The 7,236-nt window shown below is 38.5% G+C and overlaps 1 pseudogene; it reads right to left on the bottom strand.

Moving 5' to 3' along the window:
* Positions 1–3,973: 3,973 nt before the first annotated feature.
* Positions 3,974–7,236, bottom strand: part of LOC123233563 — a 72,757-nt pseudogene continuing 69,494 nt past the window's right edge.

Raw genomic sequence — 7,236 nt, 5'->3', positions numbered from 1 at the left:
TTATTCCTATTCTACAGATGAGAAAACCTTTTCTTGATCTTTTTGTTTCTAATTCTTTTTAAAAACTGACATTTCTTATTGTGCCTCAAAGAGTAGAAGAAACTAGAATGCGAATTTCTGTTCAACATAAAAAATAATAACCACAATAAAAACCGTCTGAAGGTTGACAAAGCAGTTTCCTCACAGCAGCCCTGTTATATGAGCAATACAAGAATTATTCCCATTCTACAGATGAGAAAACACAGTCTCAGAGAGACAAAGTGACCTGTCCATGGTCTTAGTGTCAGTGTCAAGATCTGAACACAGGTCTGCGAACTCCAAACTCAGAACACCATTTACAACATGGGATTTCTTAAAAATTAGGGCTGTTCAAGAATAAGATAGAATACCTCCACAGGTTACTTCTGCTTTATTGCCCTGTAGGTGTTTAAGTAAAAATGGAAATGAATAAGAGGCAGGCTTAGAGAAGATCCTGAGTTCAAATCTGGTCTCGGACACTTTGTAGCTGTGTGACCCTGAGCAAGTCATTTAATCCCAATTGCCTAGCCTTTCCTGCCCTTCTGTCTTGGAACCTATACTTAATATTGATTCTAAGACAGAAGGTAAGGGTTTTGTTTGTTTTTTTAAACACAGTATGAATGCTTCTCAGAAAGTCTGTAGAACAGATAAAGACCTGCTTTAAGAGGGAGGTGGAACTCAATCATTTCTAAGATCTCTTCAACCTCAAAAGATTCCATGACTGCTGCTGTAACTCATGCACAGGGGTCCTCAGGGGCTGTTGGGTTGTGCTAGGATTTGTTTTGCCTTTCTCCTTCAGGCTACTGAGCTATTTTAATCAATCAGTCAACAAGCATTAATTAATGAGTTTCTACTCTTGCCTTCTTGGTGTCTCTCTGTTCTCCTCTGCCAGTGGGCTTGCTTTTCTGTTTCTGTTCAAACTTATACTCTGACGTTGCTAGCTTATCTCACCTATCTTCTGTTTGCTTTCTCTACTTCCCCCCTCCTTTTTCTTGTGACTCCACTCCTCTCTCCTTCCTTCCCTTTTCTGCACCAGTACCAACAGCTCTAGGCTTCTAGATGGACCCATGTCCACCTCTACATTCCCATATTTACTACTCCAGCACGAGCTTGCATTCCCCCTGCCTGGATGATTGCAGCAACTCGTCTGTCTCCATTCTTCCTTCCTTCCAATCCATCTTTTGTGGCAAGGCTAGACTTGTGTAGAGGAGGCAGTTAAGTGGTTCAGTGGATATAGCAATGGGCCCGGAGTCGGGAAGACCTGAGTTCAAATCTAACCTCAAACATTTATTAGCTGTGTGACACTGGGCAAGACACTTTATCTCTTGTTTGCCTTAATAGGGGAGGGGGGATGGGAGGGAGGAAATGGCAACCCCCCTCTAGCATCTTTGCCAAGAAAACCTCAGGGACGGTGTTGGCAAATTAAGGTCCATGGGGTCATGAGGAGTGGGACACAACTGAACGACTGAACAACAATAACAACATAAGAATGGGGTACAAAGTTGGTCATATCACCCCTGTGGCAACTAAGTGGCACAGTAAATGGGCTTAGAGTCATAGGAAGAACACAGGAAGTCCTGTGTTCGAATCCAGCATCAGGTACTTTCCCACCTATGTGACCCTGGCCAAGATATTTAGCCACTGTTTGCCTTTGTTTCTTCATCTGTAAAGTGAAGATAATAATAACATGTACCTCTCAGGGTTGTCATGGGGATCAAATAACATGGTAAGCAAAAAATAAGTATTAACAGTATTATTATTAATATGATTAACATTAATTTTATCTTAATAACAATTATTATTCTATTCATTGGCTTCTTATTGCTATTCTTTTTTTTTAACCCTTACTTTCTGCCTTAATATCAACTTTAGGCTAGGCAATAGGGGTTAAATGATTTGCCTAGCTAGGAAGTATCTGAGACCAAATTTGAATCCAAGTCCTCCTACCTATTGTTTTCCTGTCAGACATTCAGGGCTACCTGGCATCATTTTATGTTTACAGCCTTATCTCTGCAAGAAACAACTAAAAATCCCCTTGTATCTATTTTATATAGACCATTTAAGTACCTGTCTGGCTTGTTAGAATGTATTCTCCTTGAGGGCAGGGATTGTTTCACATTTATCTTTGTATCTCCAAGAAGAACATCATACCAGGCAAATAGCATACACTAAAAAAAGCTTATTGATTGATAGGGTCGGTCAATCAGTCAACTAGCATTTATTAAGTATCTACCATGTACTGGCTCCACTGTACTAATTGATTTCAGCCTGCTGTCTTCCCAGAATGCTTTTTCACCCAGACTGGATGCCTTACTCTGCCTCCCTGTTTCCTCTCTTCTAAATACCCTGTAATTTCAAGTCTCTTTGCCTCAGTTCGCATTCCCTTCTTTCCTGGAGCAGTGTATCTATTCCCTTTCATCTAGGAATTCTTTCTTTTCTTCTCTCCCCAAACTCCATGGAGTCATCCTTGAATTAGCCAGTCCAAGAGCAACAACTTACCCTCTCAGACATTACAATATAGCCCTTTGTAGAGCACTCTGAATGCACTTGTTATGTAATATTCTTTATTAAAGATAACTATGTTGGTGTCTTATCCCCTTATTAGACTGTAAGATCCATGGGGGAAGGTGCTTGGTGTATTGTCTGAATGTTGTATTCCCTCCTTGCTCCTTTCTCTACATAAGTGGTCTACACCATGTAGACACTTAATTTATGATTGATGATTTGATCTTCAAAGCTACTTCACATGCCTAATCTTCTTCCCTGACTTAAAGGTTCCACGCTGTTCCAGGTGGTTGAGGGTTCTTTACATTTGAAGGCAGATAATTGCCACATCACTGTATTTGTAAACAGATCCCAAAGATATGTGAATTCTCAGTGTGGGAAAACTTACGTTCTATATACATCAGGAAGAGCACTGGACTGGGAATCAGGAGGTCTGGAGTCTCGTCTCAGGGAATTCAAGTCCTTGAATTCTAGTGCCAGTAAGTTTTTGTGTGACCTTGGGACAGTTATTGCCCCTTTCTGGGCCTCCTTCATAAAATGAGAGGAATGGTTTTGAAGGGCTTGTCTAGTCCTCAAATTCTATTACTCTGACCCTGCTCCAGATTTAATGAAGAAAAAAAAGATAAAAGTGGTAGAGATTGTGAATCAAATTTTTAAGGTCTGATAAATGCTGGAATTGGAGTCAGAATACTGTTTTTCCAAAATTGAATACCTTATTCTTTGCCTCTCTGTTTCCCCTCTTCTAAATGCCCTGTGATTTCATGTCTTTTTGGCTCCGTTTGAAAACCTGGGTTCAAATCTTAGCCCTGATACTCAATTAGATTTGTGACCTTGAACAAGTCATTTCTTTCCCCTTTTATTTCTTACAGAAATAAAATTTATCTTAAGATTGCACTCTATTTCACTTAAACTAAAAAATCCTATAAGACTGCAAAAACATTTAAAAGCAGGCACCAAATAGAATGAGAAACCCATCTTTACTGCTTTCAAATGATTGAGTGATTAATTACTAAAAGCACATTAAAAGTAAAGTTTTAAATTTCCTTAGAGTCCTTTGGTAATCTTGGCCTCATTCTAGCCCGATAGGTAAGCAGAAACTTATGCTATGTATGCAAAAGATCTCCAAGGTTGAATCTGACAAGCTTGCTTCTGGGGTCAGGAGCCACATTGCACTGCCTTTGTGATAGCTACTTAGATATGTTGCCTTCTCAAAATAACCTCACCAAAGTTCCAGGACTCAGGGCGGGGGGAGGGTTGAAACGGTTTTCCTCAACATGACATTTTTGGTATTGTCTAGGAACAAGAACCCCAAACATATTAAAACAGAGCTCTTACAATCCTTGCTCAGGAATCAAAGTAAAATTCTATATAACCCAGCAAAGCTCCCTGGGAATGGAAGGGCCATGCTTTGCTTAGCTGAGGGGCCTTGGGGGCAATTCGGGAGTGGAAATCATTTCTTTTGTGCGCTAGCAGCATTTTCTAAAGTTTTTCTTTTCCATTCTTCATAATTCTGTCTCAGATCTTTGCTTTTCTGCAGCTTACGTGGACCCTGCTTCACCTCCTTTTCTCTTCTTGGAATGCTTAACTATAATCTTCTGTCTTTTAGTTGGTTTGCCAGGTTCTCCCTTAACTTGCTGTTTGGTTTTTTCTAGTTGTTTATAGAGCCAAATCAAATACAGCTTTCTTTACACCATCTTGTGTGGTGTAAATTTTGTGGCCATCATTTTATCTTTATCCACTTTTAGCTTTAGGACTCTGAATGTTGGGAACAGAGTAGCTGTTGTGAAAAGGGAACAATGATAAATCTTCACCTAGCATCAGCTTCTGGGGAAGAATGGCTTCATACTGCTAAGGGATCTTTGAGGCTGTATTTATTGTAACCATGAAACTAGATTCTACTGTGAAGTCTTTATGTTCGGATTTGAATTCAGGTCCAACAAATACTCAGGTGATTTAAGAAAACTTTGATGCATCTTCTTATTCTTAGCCAAATTCTATGTAAAGGCCATGGCATTCTAGGGGCCACCGAGGCTGGACATGTAATTGCATTACTTATTTCCATGTTACTTGAATACAATCTGTTGGGACAGTTTTAGACACTCTTCAGCTTTCTTCAGTATGGCAGTTTCTATGATTCCAAAGAGATGCAACGTGGCAAGAAGACCCAAGTTCAAATCCAGTCAGAAATAGCTGAGTTCAAATCTGGCCTCAGACTCCTAGTTGTGTGACCCTAGGCAAGTCACTTAAACTCTGATTACCTGCCAAACAGATCCACTGGAGAAGGAAATGCAAACCACTTACTAACCTTGTCAAGAAAACTCCATGAATAGCTATGGTCCATGGGGTCACAAAGAGTCGGACAGGACCGACTAAACAACAACAACAAAAGATTCCTAGACAAAGTCTAAAATGTATGATGGACCTGATTCTTTGACATGAGAATAATGGAGCTCTCCCCTAGAGTATTTCATTTGAAGGGGAAAATACCACAAGTCTCTTCAATCAATCAATAACCAACAAGCTCTTATTAAACTCCTACCATGAGTTGGGACTGAGATATAAAGACCAAAAAAAAAAAAAAAAAAAAAGCAGAGTGTGCTCTAAAGAATTATGAATTCTAAAATTCTAATGAAGTGATGACACATAATACACACACACACATACACACACACACACACACTATTCATATATACCAAGACTTAGAGTAGGGGTGAAAGAGTTTTCTTTGACATGACATTTTTGGTGTGACCCAGGAAAAAGAACCCCAAACATATTAAAACTGTAAAGTAAAAACACAGTAATCTTGCGAAGGGAACAAGAGGAAGGGAACAAGGGAAGGGAAGGGAAGAAGTATTTATTAAAGTCCTACTATGTGTCATGCACTGTGCTAAGAGCTTTATAAATATTATCTCATTTGTACTATTATGCAGAAGGTGAGGCTTAGGTGAATCTGATGAAATCAGAGGGGAACAGTGAGAGCAGTATTGCCCTCAATTTTGTCCTTGTCCTATTCTTCTCTCTTCCTTTAGTCTCCTCTAGGGGAAGAGAAAAAGAAGGGATGAACATTCATACAACACATACATTACACCAGGCATTCCACTAAGCACTTTTACAAATATTGTTTCATTTGAACTTCACAGCAATTTGTGAGGTAAGTACTCTCATTATCCCCATTTCACAACTGAGGAAGTTGAGGCAAATAAGAAGTTAAATGATTTGCCTAGGGTCACACAGCTAGAATGTCTAAGACTGGATTTGAATTCAGGTTTTTCTGACTCTAGTCCCAGAGCTATCTGTTATGCCACAAGCTACTTCTTTGTACCTCTACTCTTTTTTTTTTAAACCCTTAGCTTCTGTTGTAGAATTGATAGCACTCTAAGACAGAAGAGTGGCAAGGGCTAGGCATCTGGGGTTAAATGACTTGCCCAGAGTCGCACAACTATAAATATTTGAGAATAGATTTGAACCCAAGTCCTCCAGATTCCAGGCTTGGCACTCTATCTCCTGAGTCACCCAGCTGCCCCTACATTGTCTATTCCTATACCACACTCCTACCCAGAATGTTATTTCTTTTAAAACCCTACAGCTTGGGAAATTGAAGGTATCAAAATAGGCAAGGAGGAGACTAAGCTATCACTCTTTGCAGATGATATGATGGTCTACTTAAAAAATCCTAGAGAATCAACTAAGAAGCTTGTAGAAATAATCAACAACTTTAGCAAAGTTGCAGGATACAAAATAAATGCACACAAATCATCAGCATTTCTATACATTTCCAACACACTAGAGCAGCAAGAAGTAGAAAGAGAAACACCATTTAAAATCACCCTAGACAATATAAAATACTTAGGAATCTACCTACCAAAACAAACACAGCAATTATATGAAAACAACTACAAAACACTTTCCAAACAAATAAAACTGGTTCTAAACAATTGGAAAGCCATTGATTGCTCATGGGTAGGACGAGCTAACATAATAAAAATGACAATTCTACCCAAATTAATTTACCTATTTAGCACCATACCTATCAAGCTACCAAAAAACTTCTTTACTGAATTAGAAAAAACTATAACAAATTTCATTTGGAATAACAAAAGATCAAGAATATCAAGGGAAATAATGAAAAAAATGTGAAGGAAGGGGGCCTAGCAGTACCAGATATTAAACTAAACTATAAAGCAGCAGTCATCAAAACAATATGATACTGGCTAAGAGATAGAGAGGAGGATCAATGGAATAGACTTGGGATAAATGACATCAGCAAGACAGTGTATGATAAACCCAAAGAGCCCAACTTTTGGGACATGAATCCACTATTTGACAAAAACTGCTGGGAAATTTGGAAAACAATATGGGAGAGATTAGGTCTAGATCAACATCTCACACCCTACACCAAGATAAATTCAGAATGGGTGAACGACTTGAATATAAAGAGGGAAACTATAAACAAGTTAAGTGAACACAGAATAGTTTACTTGTCAGATCTGTGGGAAAGGAAAGACTTTAAAACCAAGCAAGAGTTAGAGAAAATTACAAAATGTAAATTAAATGGTTTTGATTATATTAAACTAAAAAGCTTTTGTACAAACAAAAACAATGTAGTCAAAATCAGAAGGGAAACAACAAATTGGGAAAAAATCTTTATAACGAAAAACTCTGACAGGGGTCTAATTACTCAAATATACAAGGAGTTAAAGCAATTATATAAAA

Source organism: Gracilinanus agilis, chromosome 2, assembly GCF_016433145.1.
Source record: "Gracilinanus agilis isolate LMUSP501 chromosome 2, AgileGrace, whole genome shotgun sequence".
Classification (NCBI taxonomy): domain Eukaryota; kingdom Metazoa; phylum Chordata; class Mammalia; order Didelphimorphia; family Didelphidae; genus Gracilinanus; species Gracilinanus agilis.
This window is presented reverse-complemented; position numbering and strand designations above follow the sequence as displayed.